Source organism: Parasteatoda tepidariorum, chromosome 5 (assembly GCF_043381705.1).
Source record: "Parasteatoda tepidariorum isolate YZ-2023 chromosome 5, CAS_Ptep_4.0, whole genome shotgun sequence".
NCBI lineage: Eukaryota > Metazoa > Arthropoda > Arachnida > Araneae > Theridiidae > Parasteatoda > Parasteatoda tepidariorum.
The window spans coordinates 25545232-25564548 of record NC_092208.1 but is presented as its reverse complement, the minus strand read 5'-3'; the positions used below and the strand labels follow the sequence as shown (position 1 = coordinate 25564548).

The 19317-nt window shown below is 30.0% G+C and overlaps 1 long non-coding RNA gene across 1 annotated transcript in view; it reads left to right on the top strand.

Moving 5' to 3' along the window:
• The first annotated feature begins 1204 nt into the window (after positions 1-1204).
• The window catches only part of LOC139425584 (uncharacterized), a 114388-nt gene continuing 96275 nt past the window's right edge, over positions 1205-19317 (top strand). Inside the window, exon 1 of the long non-coding RNA XR_011636787.1 lies at positions 1205-1372. This is a non-coding gene — a long non-coding RNA (uncharacterized lncRNA). The remainder of the gene's footprint in view (positions 1373-19317) is intronic.

The following is a 19317-nucleotide window of genomic DNA, read 5'->3' as shown; positions in this document are numbered from 1 at the left end:
GAAATTTTGGTCCCAGTGAATTTGACTTTATATTTATTGCTTTATCTGTGGTTTTAGAAACAATTTAACGTGAAATATGAATAGTATTTCTCAGAAAAGTTAAATAAAATTCCAAAATATAGATTCTGGTATTTTATATATTTCACTAAAATATTTGAATTTCAAGTTATAAAACGTTTTATGAAAACGTTTTAATTTTAAATATCTGATTTTTTTGAAATTTAATTTCTCAGGAACTATTGAACCAATTTTTCTAAAATTTTCTATTTTACCATGTAAAATTATATTCTATAAAAGGATGCAAAAAAATTTATACCTTACAGTTCAAATTTTTTCGACCGTTATTAAATAAAATAATAAATATTTACTAAAAATTATTTTTTTTGCGTGGAATTATATTTAATTAAACGAATTTTATAATTGTGTGCAAAATTTTTTCAATTCACTTAAAAAAATTTCGAGATATAATGAAATATGCAAAGAATAGAATTAACATTGAAAAGTTCAAACTTTGGAGCTTTCAAACTTTCAAATTTGGAAAAGTTCAAACTTTCTCATGACCAAACTATTGAGACCATATTTAGAGGGTCAGAATTTCGAATATGTCAAAAGAAAGTACGTTTATTACGAGAAAGTACGTTTTTGTGTCTGATTTCGTAACTTAAAATAGCGTCTGCACTTATTCATTAGCATATTTGATTATCACCCCTTCGAGCCATTAGGATTTTGTCCCAGATCGTAAAGATCCGACCCTTAGATGAAAAGTTATTCAGGTTAGTCAGCTTTTTTTTGGCCCGCTGTATATAACTAACTTAAATGGTAGACTTTTTAAACCTATTGCAAAAGAATCTGTTAATGTAATAGCTTTTAAAATTAGCAACAAAAAATATATTTAATTAAAACAAAAAAAGCCAGTTTTTAGATTTGTAAAACTTTATTATCGTATTTATGACTTTTTTAAATACAAAGCTCATTATTCCAAATCATTATCAGCAATCTCAGAAAAGAAGTAATTGAAAATTAAATTTACAATCACTGCTGTAAATACTGTGGTGTAATATCTATGCAAAAAAAAATTATTGAAAATCTAAAAAAATTTTGTGATAAAGAAACACTTTTTTTTCAGTCACGCCAAATCAAGCAATCATATACGATTTGAAGGATGTAAATAATATCAACGCACTTATACTAGGATTAGCTTACACTTAATTCTCACACAAAATGAGAATGATTTTCCACACCAAAAGCACCGCTGTATTGGCGCGTTATTTTTTTTCGCCAGAAGTTAGCATTTGTAAGCGAGAATTAATCGGGGATACTTTGTTGTTGTTTGTGATTTGACTGAATAGCTTATCATTCGTCGTTGAAATGGGTATGCAAATTTTTAATTGTATACTGAGTGTAATTGTATTTCCTTAAATCTCTATGAACTGTATTTAGTGGTTTTAATATGTATAATTTCTATCAGACGTATAGATTTCTTTTACATGTATATTACATTCTGGTAAGCCTTGTTCGAGTTACGTCTCTCAGATTCTCTGTGTGCTGCACGCATGTTTGATTTGGAAACTCATTTCAGTTTGAAAATTAGTGTATTAGACATCAGTCTGAATTAATGATTTTTGCTTCAAATTGTATCATAGTAATACATTTACTGACACTTATGTGTATCTTAATGTACTCTAATTATAAATTTTAGTGCTACAGAATGCAAAAAATGGTGGAGGCTACTTTACATCACGTTGTGTGTTAGAACATTTTTTGGTGTAATGGAACACATAAGGAAACACTACTTTATTGTAAAGTAGTTTGTATTGAGATGCATGAGAAATTTTTGCTGTGTAACGTTTTAAGAAGCATTAATTTAGGTACTTATCTATTTAAAGGTACATAAAAAGTTGCAAGGCTATTATAGACGCCAGTAAGTCTTGACCAATTGTAATTATAGGTGCTACCAGTTTTGTGACTATGGGTAGTAAGTAATGTGGTAATATATACCTAATATTAATACTGCTACCTAATATGTGTACTGTGGCAATTGTATTTCTTCTCCTCCCCTCCCCCAAAGCAGTTAAGCAATTTTTGCATTTTTTCTTTGGTAAACAAAATTATTATAAGACGTACAAATGTTGGCAGAAAGTTCCAGAACAACTCTTACGAGGCCATAATCGCAAATAAAAAATATTGGTAAAATGTGCTTTACCCCTTCCTTCTCGCTCCCGTGAAAATGACGGGGTGAGTTTTCGCCCACTATTTCTCGCTCCCGTGATATTGATGGGCTGGAGTGTTCAGTAGTAACGTGCCAATAAGAATAAAACTAATTCATTTCTTTTGCCCGGAAAACATTTTATTTCTCATTTTATAGACCTGATGGCAGTACCAGAATATTTTTAAGGTAATTGTAGATAGTTAGTTCACTTTAAACTAGTTGCAGCACTAATCAAATACGTAATACAAATACGAAAGCCAAAAAAATAGGCACTTTTATGACCATTGTTTTGAAATTTAACTGATCATTAAGGGGTTAAAAGAAAAAATATTTATTAATTTGAGCTTTATTATAAACTATCTTATTTAATATAAGAAGCAATGATGACGAAAAAAAAGCATCGGGGCTTATAAGGGCTAGACAAACACGAAATTCTACAAAAAATTGTAGCAATTTTAACATAAAACTAGTTTAAATGTTTATTGGCATTGTAATATGCTCTATTGTTAAAGATAATTGAACTACGCTTAAGATGCCTTGAGAATCGACTAAGTTCGAACAGAATCGCATCAAATCTATTCCTGTTAGAATTGGCAGAAGGCCAGAGGAATCAGTGGCTCTTCACTAATAATCGTCATTTTAACAGGACGCTATAGAGCAATAATAATTAGGAATAGTGTTGCTTGGTAGCGAGTTATATGTTTGAAAATTAACTTGAATAAATTAAAGGGTACAAAGAAAACGAATGTTTTTAATTTCACTTTATTTGTTAAAGGAATTAAATTTGGAAAGAATAAAGGTACTAAGTTTCAAAATTTGCTCATTATAAAATATATTTAAGACTTTCTCTAAGTATGTTATTATATCTCTGTGAATCATCGAATCAACCCCTAGACGAAGAATTTCAATTAAACATATTTTTGGTAATTTTTTTCATTATTTTGTATTAAATTAGGTCAAAATGAAGGAGTCAAATACATTATATTTAGAGTTTTATTAATTCATGGTTATGAAATGTAGCTTGAAAGACCGGTGTATTTTTTACGTTAAAGGTGAAATCTTTCCAACTCGGCACACTTACAAACAATTTTTTTTTAAAATTTACACTTATTTGCAGTTATTTTGATCAACTGATTCATCATTGAAATTTCTTTAATTTACAAAATCAATTATTGATACATTTTTGAATATTAATAAAAAAAAAATTCCAACTACTTTTTTTGAACTTTTTATTTTAGTACAAATATAATTTGTCAGTCACTATTTTATAGTCTTCATTGAGCAGCCGACCCAATTTTGAGTTTACGACTACTATTGTTCTACTCTGTAGCCTTGTAATTTTGTAGCCTCTGTAGCCTTGTAACAAAGGATATCCTGGATCAAATAGAGGGAAAAATTTCCTTCATGGGGTACTCTTTGATGGAACTAACCCGCATTTGGGTTAGATGGAGAGGAAAATCTAGAAATCTTCCCACTGTTAGCTTGCTTTGGCAGCGACAGTCAAATTTCTTGCCTTTCAACTCATGTGAAGTTCGTGAAGTCACACTGACTGTATTTTATTAATTTTATTATAATTCTCAATTAATTAATTATCATTTGCCTTCCTTTCTCATCCCCGAACGTCACGATAAATACAATTTTACTGAAGGTATGCAATGGACACGTTTGAGAACTTGCTAACTTAAAATAAATAAAAAAAATTAAAAATCGTTGAAATACGTCAATTTTGATTTGGAGGTAAACATTTAAAAGTCCACTCTAATTGGATGAAAATCTTTCTTAATTCTCCGATAAAAAAAGAAAAGAAAGTGGATGGTTGGACAGCGAGATCAAATATTTTCTTCTTGGTGAACCGTGTGGACCGAACGATAGGCGATCGCTTGTAGAGATTAATGGTAAAAACACTACTTCTTTAAAATTTAATTTCTTAGGAACTTTTCCACCGATGTAGCTGCAATTTTGCATTTTACCTTATAATATTGCATTCTTTTTAATTTTGACTATCAAATAAAATGATAAATTTTACTAAAAATTATTTTTTTGCATGAAATTATCTTCGGATAAACTGATTCTTTTAATTGTTGGCTAATAGTTTTCAATTCGCTTAAAAAGTTCTCGAGATGAAAATAAAATTAACATTAACGGGTTTAAACGTTGAATCGCTCTCCTGACCAAACTATTGGAACCATATTTCCCAAATTACGGCCATCCCCTTTATTTTGGGGGTTAGATAGTTGAATCATTAGAAGAATAGGATGTTTAGTTAGAGAAAGTATCTCTTGTGTCTCAAAATATCAGTTGCACCACTTCAACAGCATATTTAATGTCACACCTGTTACATTTGATTCTCAGTACATAAAAACCCGGTTTAAAGATCAGAAGTTATTCAGGGTAGTCCGTTTTTTATTTTGCGCACTGTACCTATTTACAATTTTGTTTCTCCAAAATAATAAATAAGAAGATTTTTTTTCCTTCTCAATGGTGAAATAAAATGAATTCATTAACTGTTATGCATAAAAGAAACTCTAGAAATTCATCGTAGTATGAAACAATCGATGTTTTACGATATGGAAACGAAAGCAATTACGTATCATTACGTATTATCAGGCATTCATTGTTTGAGTTCACACCAGCAATGAAAATTAAATGGTCCAATAGGAACACTTACGTATTCATTTAGTGGTCCAAAACTTAATATGGAAGAGAAACTTTAGAAAAAATAATGAATGCAAAGAACAACATGTAAATTTCAAATTTTAACATTTAAATTTTAATTTTTTTACCAGATATTTTCATTTATTTCATTTTAATAACAGGTATTTGAATTCTATACGATGCATACAACAATGAAACTGGCACAACATTTTTAAATGCGTGGAATTTGCTGAAGCAAATTATATTTTATGGTATTAATATCAATGTGCAATGTACAGAAAAAAATTACATATTATGTTTTTCAATATGATAAATTTATGTGATATTTTTCTTTACAATTTATTGTTTTGTAAATTTCAAACATATTTAAGGTGACAAATTTGTCGCCCATACGTATGATTTTAACGACATTTGTCGAACATTTGGCAACAATTGTCACCATACTGGCGTGAACAATATTCATTGCAGTACATAGAGAAAAATTTAAATAAAATTGATAAAGTATTACCTGAAAAGAGCAAAGATAATACCACATTATTTAAAAAAATTGAACTTTCTGTTCTATAATGAAGAGTTTTCTACAGTATTGAAAAGTAAACTGGATAAGGGAAACACTGAGATGCAGACGTTGAAAGCAAACAAGTTACACCAAGGAGGAAATGGATAGAAAAATAAAATATGGCAAAATTCTAGTTTTTTCCTTTTTTCTGAACTTTTTCTATTGATTAGAAAGAAAGCAATTTCTATATAAGTTTCAGTTTTAAAAAAAAATTTTGATTAATAAAGTTTTAAACTAACATAAAAGCAAATTATTATTAAGGAATTCGTAAAAATTTATTTCGACGCATACTTAATTGAGAATTTTCAATTTTTAACTTATCATAGTTACTTATATTGAAAAATATTATGTAGTTATCACATGCATCAAGCAGAAATCAAGATGGCGCATCACTAGAATAAAACATGCAAAACTTACATTAGTTAGAATTCGAACATGGTGACTGATTTGAATATTGCTTTCATTTCAGCCAACGCACATTTTTTCGCATTTCTTAGAAGACGGAAATTTGCATAGGAGATACAATGTGGCATCTAATACATTCACAATTACTCTCGAAGAAATTTCGAGAAAAGCCTTTTTGGTCGAAGAGAAAATTTTTAGAAAAGTATTTTCAATTTTCGCTCACTGACATTTTCTTGGTATGTTTCATTTTTTATATCCGTCTTTCCAATTCAATCATTGTCCCTTTTTGTACAGATGGGATTAGTTTTAAAATAATTTTTCTTCAAGATATTACTTGAAACTGACTGGAAACATTGTTCTTCGAACGTGTTAGAAAAAGTAAGTAATCAATAAATCAATATTACTCAACACTACAAAATTATACACAAAACTGAAAGGCATCGTAGCAGATAAAAAAAAATGGAGATTAATATTATTTTTTTAAATTTATTATTATTTGGGTTTTCCGGTGACTTTAAGTTATTAGATTAACATTAGAAGTGCCGTTGGGGTCATTTTGATCATTTTTTGCCATTTCATATGTTGTTTTTCAATAGACACGTGAACCTGGAGTATCATATTTTTTTACTTCTAAGTGTTTCTAAGTATCATCCTCAGCATTGGCACGACAGCCCTTTGTGAGCCTGGGCTTTCCTCAGAAGCCTTTCCCCTTCTGCCCTTCTCCCAGAAATTGATTTCCAGTTCTTTACTTTTAGAATGGCACAATCCTCATCCACACAGTCTTTCCATCTCTTTTTGGGCCTTCCTCTTGGCCTTTAATTGGAGGGGGTTGCATTAAAGACTCTTAATGCTGTTCGTTCTGGGCTCATTCTCACTACATGCCCGGACCATTTCATTCTACTTAGTTTAATAGATTTAATGATATCATCACTATTAAAGATCTTATATATTTCAAAATTATAACTTTTTCTCCAGTTGATGTTATCGAGGATAGCGCCAAAGATAGTTCGTAGGACCTTCCTTTCGAAGGTTGCTAATAACGTCTCTTCCCTTTTTGTTAAAGTCCATGTCTCTGAAGCATAAGCCAAAACTGACTTAATTAATACCTTATAAAGTAAAATCTTTGTCTTTGTTTTTATTAAGTGAGATTTCAATAATAATCTTAAACCAAAGAAGCAGCGATTGACTGCGATTATTCGTTTTCTGATTTCAGGATTAATGTCATTTTGATAGTTTATTTCTGATCCCAGATAAGTAAAATTTCGTTTCTAAGTATACCTTATCAAAATTTCATGCGTTATGTTTATTAATGAAATAAATAATAAAGAAAATGTATGGAAACAGCCAAACGGGGACATTTGGATTCTCATAAGAAAAACTTTTTTTTTTGAAGTTTTATCTCTGTTTGACTTTGCAGAACTGTAAACATTATAAAGAGGAATTGTAGAACAGAGATTATGGTCTACCGTGGTAAATAGAAAAATGTCACACGCAACAGTTTTTGTGAAATTTTATGGTATCTTAGATTCGATTATCAAAGTAGCTTAGTTGAGTCCTTTTGAATTATAATACCGTTATTGCCTCTGACAGAAACTATGTACATGCTGATTATAAACAGTTATATTTGTTATAATCCTGGACAATAAAGTATGTTTTTTTTTGGGAAGCAATTTAATGGGGATGCATTTGGAACAATTATCATGTAGGTAACGATGAAAATTCATTGCATGATGTTCAAGCCACACAACTTTAATTTAAACTAATATGAAATGCAAGAAAAATTTCTTTGAATGGCTATCTTTATTTGTGCAAGTTGAAAAACGGCTAAAATAATTACACCCTGGGAAACAAAAATAGTGTTCTAATTTGGAACCTCTGCTTAACTCCAGGCGTAGCGGGATTACTGTTTTTTGCCTCGGTAAAACTTGCAAATAAATTCTTTTCGTGAAAAAAAAACTATGTTACAGGGTTTCTATGTTAGAGCAAAAGAAAATTTCCACCTAAATTTAGTGTCACCTCTTTGTCATGAGATTTATTTTTTGCTCTGCAAAATGAAAACTAAATACTTACGATATAGGTATAAAGGAAAATGAGTACCCTAATTCCGGATAGTATTCATGGAGATACTACTCTTTGCAGACGATAGCAAAGAGTAGAAATCAAGCAATGTCCCGTACTACACTGCATAAGCACTGTCACATAATACAATAGTGCGAAATGTGATGTAAGCTGAGCAGATTAAATACTAAATAAATATTCCACAAGGGGTGAAAGATGCGAGCGTATTGCGTTTCTTTACGACGTTTGTGATATTGCTGTTTTAATGCTTGAAATGCTTTCAAAGAATCCTTTGCCACCCCAATTACTCAGTACGAATTGAGTTTTGAGTTTGCTGAATGACTACAAATTAGTAATTTGCGCATCGGAAATCCCAATATTAATAGTATCCAGTCTCTAAAATAAAAAAACAAATGCTTTCTAACATTGCAAGCACCAGTTTAAAGCAAATACTAGCCGTGAGAAACGCTAGAAAACAATTTGTCGATTTTCTATCGTCGCTTTCCAGCCATGCGGATATACTGCGTGTATACGCCTACCCTAATGTCTAACCAATGATGGAACTTAACATTTTAAAACACGTGTGTGCTTAGGTGTATTATTTATATTTATATCATATATTCATTTTTGTATTACTTGTGCTCTTGTGATATGTAATGCAATATAGCATTATATTGTAATTATGTCAATGCGTTAATAAAAAGGAAGTAAAAAATATTTTCTAAAATCCCTTACCTATTGTATTGCAAACAATATTCATTATTTAAAAAATATTGATTTCTTAAGAGTGTAAAATTGACCTCAAATGTTTTAGGTAAATACAAAATCCGACTGTATACTATATATCCATATATAAATATATCCATATACATACACCGAAGAGCCATTACATTATGACCATCCTGTTAATAACATGTAGGAACACCTTTAGACCTCAAAACTGCTAGTACCCGCCTTGGCATTGATTCCATAAGGTGCTGATAGGTAGTCTGAGATATCTGGTACCAAGCGCTCACCAACTGGTCCTACAATTCCCTCACATTGAGGCAGCATGGCAGCACGAATTTGGTTTTCCAAGTAGGACCACAAATGCTCTATTGGATTAAGGTCAGATGAATTTGGAGATCAAGACATGACTTGAAAGTCAGTGGAATGTTCCTCGAACCAATCCATGACGATTCGACCCTTATGACACGGTGCATTATTCTGTTGGTAAACACCACCCCCAGCAGGAAAAACTGTTGCCATGAATGGGTGAACCTGGTCTGCAACTATGTTCAAGTAGCTTACAGACGTCAGGGAATGTTCTATGAGGAGTATGGGTTCTAATTTGCCCCATGAAAACATTGCTCCTTGGCGAGAAACCATGAAAACCTGGACGCGCCCATTGTGATAGATGGAGGGTGGTCACAATGTAATGGCTCTTCGGTGCATATACACATATATATATATGGCATCTACTAAAATATCACTAATTTTCACAATTCAAAAATAATATGGTGATTTTTTACAGTTCCTGCAAATGTCATTTCCATGAAATTATTTAATTTTAAAAATCTTTTTAAAGCATAATTGTTTCAATGCACTTCTAGAAGATCACAGATTACCGCACACGTGACCTATGACGTCCATCCCCTAACCTCTCCTTCTGGGATGGATTTGGGAACTCGCTCTTTTTTTTTTTATCTCTGATTTGAAGTCCAAAGAAAAAGTACTCCGATTTGGGAATATGTTTTTGCATTTTTGTTCACAGATGGCACTGTGTCTGTAAAATGAAAATGGGATAAGAATTGTTTAAAATGAGATCTATCATTAGCAAAATATATCAGATAGGTAAAACAAAAATAGAATTATTTAACTTTAGAAGAAGAAAAAATCCAGATAGTTTTATCCACCCCGAAGCTCAGCACCACTATCCTGAGGTTACCACAGTCTCAGGGAGTGGGGTGGCTTTTTCAAAATATGAAGCCTGGCATTTTTTTCTTTAAATTTTTTTCCCATTTGACTCCTGTTGCTCGAGAAATCTCTATTTAAACAATTTTTAACTTATTTTAATTTTGCACTTACAGTGTCCTCTAAAATGCAATATCCTGAGCACCAAATTGGGGGTACTTTTTCAGAAAAATTCGGATAGGCAATAAAATAGGCATGAGCAGGCTTATTTAAAATTTTAAAAATGCCCCATCTATCTCTAGGTGGGATGCTTAGAAATCAAGATTAATATTATTGACCACATCTTTCGGAAATATTTTACACACGTATAGTGTTATTTATTTATTTTTATCTGCTGTAAATTTATCAAGTCATTTGACCGTTTTCATACTTTTTGGGAATCCTCTATGAAAAACAAAGAAAGAAGATTTGAAACGCCAACATGAATAAATATTTTATTGTGCGAATGAATATTTCATTGCTTGCTAATATTTTACGAAAAATAAATTTTAAAAAAAGTTTCCATTTAAAGAGTTAATAGATGATTTGAGAAATTTATTTTTAACTAGCATTTCATTTGGTATGATTTTTTTTGTAAATACTTCTTAACTTATTTTGCTTAACAAAAAATGAAGTTAATATTTTGATATAACAATTTTTTGTTTGTTTCTAAATAAAGTATTGAAGAAGAAAACTTCCAAGATACTGAGCAAAGTTAATGAAGATATAAATGGTAAATAGTACAAGAAGACACTTTCAATAATTGATAAATTCCTGTGCGCAGTTAAAACGGCCGTGGAGACCAACCTAAATTACTATATTAGAGAAGTTAGTTCAACGCATGATATTGGCGATGGGATTTATAGCCATTTGGCGTTGTTGATTTCATTCAGGACGTTTGCAGAGAACTGGTGTTCTAGGACTCATCTAAACACGCCTTGAGGGTTGGCAAGCTTAAATGAGATCGCCAAGAATCCATTCTGATTACAACTGTCGACAGGGCAACAGGAACCATTCGACAACTCCTAAACAATAGTTCTGATAATTGCACGCTATAGGGCAATAATAATTACAGATTGCATAGCGCTTACAGTTAGGAGGGCATTTATATAAATTTAGGTATTAGGGTTATGTTACAGATAGTATTCTTAATATTTCTTTTTAATGGATGTTTTGATGATAAATTTAACAGCTTTCAGCAGAATATACAATCTTGAGAGCAATAAATATTTAATTGTTCCAAATTAATTTAAAATATTTATAACAGTTCTAGTTTATTCTTCCTCGTATTACTAAGTTGAATTTAATAAATTACAAAGCGATTTTTATGCTTTTTTTCATAAATTTTATTATTTTTATACCTCAAAGTAAAAAAAAATGTTCTCTGTCTAATAGGGTTATTATTAGTTTTTTAATTGCGTTATAAGTTCTGTTGAAAAGCGAAGTGATAATTTTCTTTCATTAATAAGTCAGTTTATTAGCGTTTTATGTTAAGAAATTGTTTAGGATTCTGATGTGTTAGTTGAAATGGTATACTTGGACGATCGCAATTTCGTTTGATTAAAATATTAAAATTAAAGTTACAGGGAATACAGGTGTGTAAAGTTGGCCTTTGAATTTTATCCCTTTTTTATACTGTTGTCAGTGTGGACAATGACCTATGTTTATAGTTAAATAATGCACACTGTTATAATTAATTATTTTTATTGATTGATTTTATTTTGTAATTTTTTAAAAATAAAAGCCGTAAAGTCTGAAAGAAGTCAAACGATCGAAAGTTTTAAGAATTAGAGCAGCAACATTTTAAGCCTATAACAATCAAAATAAATGATGAAAATTGATCCTATATTAGAATTATGAATCACAAATCACCTTATATGAATGTTATGAAAATTTGTTTTTTTGCACATGACTCTTTGAAAGAAGTTCGTATAAGTTTCTGTAAAAACTTCAGACAAAAAAAAACTTATATTTTTTTTAAAAAAAAAGAACAGAATGTACTTGAATTAAAAATTTAAATATGCTGCAATAGTTTTTATTTTTTTAATTCGCTAAAAAATTTTATGTAATTTCAGCCTACAAAATATTTTATGATATGATTGTCCTCTCAATATAAAGGTTTTAGAAACTTTTATTAAAAATGAAGACATAAAAATCCCGATTTAGGATTTCTTCTTAAGCAAAAAGAAAACAAAAACAGCGTCAAAATCAGATAGATCACTATTGAAGAAAGCGAAATTAAAAAAAAAAACCTTCTCTTCATTTCTCCTGCAAATTGTTTGATGTTTTTAATCACCTTTCCTTGTTATTAAATTTTAAGAATTTAATTGCATTTTTGCTTTTTTTCACTCGCTTTATTGTTAAATTCTGAGCCATAATGGCTGTAAATATAAACATTATGTATAATTAATATTTATAAGTATGACTGTTTGATATTTTATTACAAGGAGTTTGGAAGAAATTATAAAAAGTTCGTAAAGCCAGTTGGTTCTGTATTTTCACTTAACATCCTGTATGTTCCCGTACGTAGGTTTAGGTTATTAGAAAATCAAAATTTTTTAGTTATACAATGCGTAGAGCGTTCGTAAGTGAACAAACAGTGTATCATGTTAAAAAAAATTTCAAAATACTATTATTATTTACAGATAATCTTAAATATCTTTCTTTACATGCGGAACGAACATAATTTTTTAAATATGTTATATTTGAGCAGAAAATATCCATCGTTTAAAATCAGGGTTCTTAATTTTTTTTTCCGAGTACGGAACCCTATATAATAAAGCATCATTTGGAGAAGCCCTAAACATATAAGTAAAATTTATTAGCTGTCGAAAACATATTGACCAAATGAAGGCTACAGATTAGTTTTATTTTCAATAATCGTTTTATTACTAAAATTCCTAAAATAATAGATTTTATGTCAAAAATTTGAATTCTCAGGCCTGTAGTGGTATCTAATCTAGTTCTGAATTTGTTTTTAGAGCATACATTAGATGAAAATGAATAAAATAAGCTGAATTATTATTTTCAAAAATTACTCTTATAAGTTTTATGAATAGTTGTCAGTGAAAAATAATTCATCATTCTTAAATTTGTTCATTTTATTTTGAATTGAAAATTCGAAGAGAAATACTGATGAAATTTCTTTTTTTTTATAAATTTTTCCATTTCTTATTTTTTTACTATCTTTTTACTTAAATAATTTCATAAAAATAACCAAACTATCAGGGGAATTATGGTTTATTGTTTTGATATAAATATAACAGCAAGTTTCAAAAATTATTACAGATTTTAAAAGTTAATGCCTGTATTTATAATGCCTGTGACCTTTCCACTGGTTCTCAGGGTTCAGCGAAGCACAATTTAGGAACCCCTGTTCTAAATGATGATGAAGTTGTAATTAATATTCGCCTGTAATTATCTTTAGCAAAATTACTATTATTTCCAAACATTATTGTAACATTACTTACAAACCGTAAAAAAAGTAGTATCAATTGAAATTCGATCAAAGTGAATTGTTTTATTCTGCAAAATCTGTTTCCTAAAATTAAATTTCAGGCTGACTCTTTTAATAAGACATCAACTACAAATAACTTTATAAGCAGAATTTAACAAAAAACCGTTTAAAAACGTGCTTCACACTATGTGTCATCAAACACTAAATTTTACCTCTTCTAAATAAAAAGGATAGGAATGTTTGACTAGCAACGTCTGCATAGATGTCTGGTCAACTTCTTCGTACAAAGATTAACGTTTCTTCTCCAGACTTGTATAACAGGAAGCATTTGTTTCTGAGACACGACGGTCGTTTTTATTTCTTCACAGATAGAGCAAAGAAAAATCGGTCACTAAATGACTTATTGGTGGACTCAGAGTCTTTGTCCAAACATGGCGATGCTCACACTAATCATTTCTGGCTGTTACGAACAAAGACAGGTTTTTCCTTCTTTGTCTACAAGAAGTAAGATTTCTCTCCTGATATTTTCTATGGACTCTTTTCAGATAAAAGAACCTCCCCCAAACAAAAAATATGGTGGATTTTGGTATAGAAATATGCAGTAATCTAGGAAACAAACCAAATAAATATGAGAACGGTATGCGTAGCGTTTTTAAAAAGTGCTTAACCCCTTAACGATCGGTTAATTTTCAAGAAAACGGTCATAAAAGTGCCTATTTTTTCAGCTTTTGTATTTGTATTACATATTTGATTAGTGCTGAAATCTAGTTTAAAATAAACTGTCTACAATTACCTTAAAAATATACTGGTACGGCCATATGGTGTGTAAAATGAGAAATAAAATGTTTTCCGGGCAAAAGAAATTAATTAGTTTTATTGTAATGGGCGCGTTACTACTGAACACTTCAGCCCGTCAATATCACGGGAGCGAGAAAGAAGGGGATAAAGGTGCTTGTTTTCGATTTTCGTTTTTTAAAGGCCCTTAACTGTGCTTTTTTCATCTTGTGTTTTTAAAGAGTGCTTAATTTTCCCTTTTTCAAAATGAGATTTTTCCGTTACTATGTTGATTTTAGCTGCGAATTATGCAAAAAAGACGCAGTTCACAATTTTCTATTCCACGTTTTCACAATTCATTCATCCCCAATCTATTTCGGCGTATTGTCAATCCATAGCGTATGAAAACGCCATTCGTGTAATATGATTCAAAACTTCGTGATTTTTAACAACTAAATTACGATTAGAAATGGCTTTTATAATATTGGAATGATTGTTTTCTTGATAATACAATGCGTGCTTTAATTTTGTACCCCAGACTGATTTAGTAATGCCATCTAGTGTGTAAAGAGAACTATAGTGTAAGATCGGATTTTGCGTTTATTATCAGCTTCTGAAATCTAGAGATGAAATGAAAGTGTTGCATGGATAGTCTGTGATCACCATGTCTTTTTGACCACCCCCGACTTGCTTTTTCTTGTAGCTGTACGTTACTTATTTCAGTTTAGAAAACCGAACTAGAGTCACACATAGGAAAATTTTCCTTAATTTTCTTAGAAGCACAAAAATTCTTGATTCATTTAAAAATTTGAATTGCATAAATCATCAAATTGTTGCACTTAGCATAAAATGAAATGTAATGTAACTTATATAATTTTTATGGGTGGATCGGTGTTTTAAATTGAAACATTGCATACTGGTTTTTAATTCAAAGGTATCTTTTTCAAACAAATAGTTTAGAATTCATATTAATATACAGTTTTAATTACCTGAAATGAATTAAAATTACTATTTACATAAGATATAAAAGTAACATTTAAGCAATTTTAGCTAGACGTGTAACATTTAAAAAAAAAAAGCAGTTTTATTGCCGCATAAAACTTGATATTTCTAAAAGTCACCTTTAACATTTTCCCGATTTCCTTCAGGTATCAAAGTTACATTAATGTTTATGATTACCCTTACCTAAATAGTGGTTCGTCTAGTTTCGATGTCAATTTTTTTTTCCTACATTAAATATTAATTTTCAATGTGATAAAGATTCTTGAAATTAAAAGCAAAATTTCTCCTCCAGGTGGAATGCTCTTGCAAGAGAAGTTTCCAACTAAATTGCCAATATCATTATGATAATAGTGATACTTAAGTTTGCCTCGATTTCCCTTAAAAAGTAAAAAAACAAAGGTAAAAAGACAAAACTATCTGTAAAAAGCAAAGAAAAGCAGTATAGCCAAAAAGCCAAGGGGAAGATATATTTTTGTTCAGTTGTACCTTCGCAGTTATATTTTTTTGTATAATAAGGAAATGTTAATAACGCGCGTACTATCTAAAAATTTAATTGCTATATCTTTATTCTCGAAATTTCACTTTTGTTTCACGTGATTTTTGAGCGCATACACTATTTATTTATTCATTTTAAATGCATTTTTAAATGCATGTTGATATGGTGATGGCATATTACCACAATTCAGATATTTTAAGAAAAAAGTCTGTTTTAAATTATTTATTAGCGAAATATTTGTTTCCGAAATCAAAACATTTCCTTAAAAAGCAATTTCAGAATGATTCGAAGGAAACATGAGTATCACAAATAATTTATGTTTTCGCCACACAATGTTAACTCTTGATTTAGAAAACAAATGTTAAGCCTTGTTTGAAAATATCTTTCCTACCATTTATTAGCTTATTACGCAAAAATTTATTGTTAGAATAACTCGTCTTACGAATCAAAGAAGAAGTTTATACAGTCAGTAAAACATGAAAGCGCATACTTCATCTAAGTAATTTTATTTGCTGGAGCCTATATCGCGACAGAAATATATCGCTGTATTTACTTAAGATTAATTTAAACATATTTCACTCCCCCTACCAAATCTTAAAGCTCCCCCCGTCCCCCGCTTAGAATAACGTTTAGAAAAGCAGAAAATGAAAGACAAATAAGTTCGCGTTATTTCAGAGAAGTAATTTTTCACTTTCGTTTACATAATTTCGCTTCCTTTACGAGTTAGATTTGTCAAGAGAAAACTGTAAGATTTCGAAGAAAGGATTTATGTATGAATCATGATGCTTTCCCCACTTTAAGCAAACAAAAGGATTTCTCTTGGCGATTTTTGGCGAGATCCAAGAAAATTGGCTCAATGTCAATTTAAATGGGATTTCGTATAACTTTAAGGAAGGAATTATTTGGAAGTAAATAGTTTGCTTACTAAAAACACTATATTTTTACGATACGGAATTAAATTTTATTATATGCTAGAGGGTTTAGTCTCCTGATCGCTTCCGTTTCTGAATCAGAAGAACAGTTTCTAAATCAGTTTTTGTTTCGTGACTTATAAATCAAAATTAAAAATTAGGCAATTAAGAGATAAAGATCTCAAAATGTTTCTTTCGATCAGCCCAGATTTGGCACCATCTAGTTCCCGATTCTGTTGAAATTTTACGTTAATGATTTTACTGGGTTGCCATTGCAACTCCATCCATGAACTTACTTTTTAAATTCATCTCTACTTTTTTTCACCAAAAGTTTTCCTTAGGAATGGTATTACAACTCAACACACTCTCCAAAAATTACATAAAATTTGAAGAATTAACTGCTTCACAGCCAGATTTTCCTTTGGGAAAAAAAGTCTATACTCTGTTGCAAAATGAGAAAAAGAAACATTATCCCAATAGAGCATGTTTGCACTTAAGTGCACCAATTGGATGCCAAGCTCCCAGCGCGAATATATATTAAATTCGTCAGCTTTTGAAATGACGTAGCACATTTTTCTCTTAGCTTGCTTTCTTAATAATAACAGTTATTAACAACATTAATCATTTAACAAGTTATAAGAGTTAATAAAAATGATATCTAAAAATTGTAACCAATATACATCGTTCTGTTCGCATTTAAAGAAGCTGATGGAAAAATATTAATTGTTTTTTTTTGCAGACGATTTTCCTCTACAGGGAAACAAAAGTGAATATTCTTTATGTCGCATTTGATTTGTTAAGAGCATAGTTATGTTAGCATAAAACGCCCCATTTTTAACGGTCCAATTAAATGCAATGTTCTTTGAGCATAATATAATTAACGTCATGTTTCTTTTTAAAGAACGAATGTTCTTATTTATCTAAATGTGTCTCCAAGTCTAAGATTCCACTAAGGCTACGTAACTATACCTGATGGAAGAATATTAAATATTGTTTTTTTTGCAGACGATTTTCTTCTACAGGGAAACAAAAGTGAATATTCTTTATGACGCATTTGATTTGTTAAGAGCATAGTTATGTTAGCATAAAACGCCCCATTTTTAACGGTCCAATTAAATGCAATGTTCTTTGAGCATAATATAATTAACGTCATGTTTCTTTTTAAAGAACGAATGTTCTTATTTATCGAAATGTGTCTCCAAGTCTAAGATTCCACTAAGACTACGAAACTATACCATTTTTTTAATAATTCTTCTGATATATATTATAAAATACAACACGAATTAAATTTATTTCTGACGTGTTTAACATTTAAAAGCTTTCATATTGTTTCGAAAGCATATTTAAATAATTTTATAACGAAATAAAAACAGAACTGTACGCAGTCGTTGGTGATTACTTAAATCCTATACGGCAATGGTCTTTTTTTCAATTTGCAATGAAGCATAGCACCCGTAATTGTAAGGAATTTTAGTATAACTAGATTACACACACTTTTAATAAAACTATAATAATTCCAAATTTATTAATTTCTGTTGTCCTTCCCGGAGACTAATCACTAGTAGTTTAAATAAAACATGTTTTAACGAATCCATCTCATGGAAATAAAGGTTAACTATTTTCAACATTATTTGGAATGAAGCTATTGCTTGAGGTCTATTCATAACAATCGAAATTTACCACGTTCAAACCATTTTTACCAAACCGAAATTTACCACGTTCAATCATTAAGGGAGACGTACCATTTTCTATGATACGTCTCCCTTAATGAGGGAGCATAAAAAAAATATATTATCGCAGAACGTACATTCAATACCTATAAAACGGTATTAAGCGGTTCTGTCCATCTGCATTAATTTTGCTTTTTAGTTTTTTTCTAAATTTCAATTAGAGTTGATTTTAAGTCATTTAACTTAATACAAATACGTTTCAAAAGCTGAACAATACACAAAATAATTACATGGTTTCAGATAATTTTAGAATTAATAAGTCGGTTACATAGATCTCAAATGCGAGGCGAAAAAAAATTCTGTTAAAATTGCCGTTCTGTGTGGTAAAGACTCTTCTGGTGAAAAAATAAATTATAATGCTAGTTAATAAAAATAAAATATACGCTATTTAAACCATTCATCTGTTAATTTTTTTTCACGCATACGGTAAGGGCTTGACGACAATTCTGGCTTTTAAAATTATAGTTCTCATTAACATACATTTAGTAAATAAACATAAAACTGAAAAGTAATTTTAATCGAATAAATGGTTTATATGCCTTTTTCTGAGGCATGAGGATAAAATGAAAGCATTGTAGAACATTTATCAAAATTTATCACAGGTTATAAAGCAATATTTTATAACTAATTTTGCCAAAATCATTACCGAAAGGCTTCAGTAAAAATTATCGAGTTTTCTTCTGTTCCTTTAAAAACAAGAAGCGCTATACATTTTACTATATTCTGGTAGTTTCGTCTATACATTTTTTCTTAGCTTTCTTTTCTTGTAGACTATTGAGTTTTTAACCTAAGGAACAAAAAATACTAAAATATGAAAGTACGTGATATAATCTCTTTGATTAAACAGCACATTGAGCTGGTGAAAAATCAATGATATAATTTAAATAATTGATTAAAAATCTGCAGTTTAATTAAATGTAAAAATATGCAAAAGGATAAAAAATTATGACTATATGCTAGCGGCAAAAATATGCTAAGACTTCATGCTCAAATGTTCTTTATGAATAAACTAAAATAAATTTTTTCAATGGGTTTTAGAGTCGCGGACTAATATTTTCGTAATTCTTTTGTCCAAGTTTCATCACCCTATAACAAATTATTTAGGGGTTGTGAGATAGTTTCTCAGACA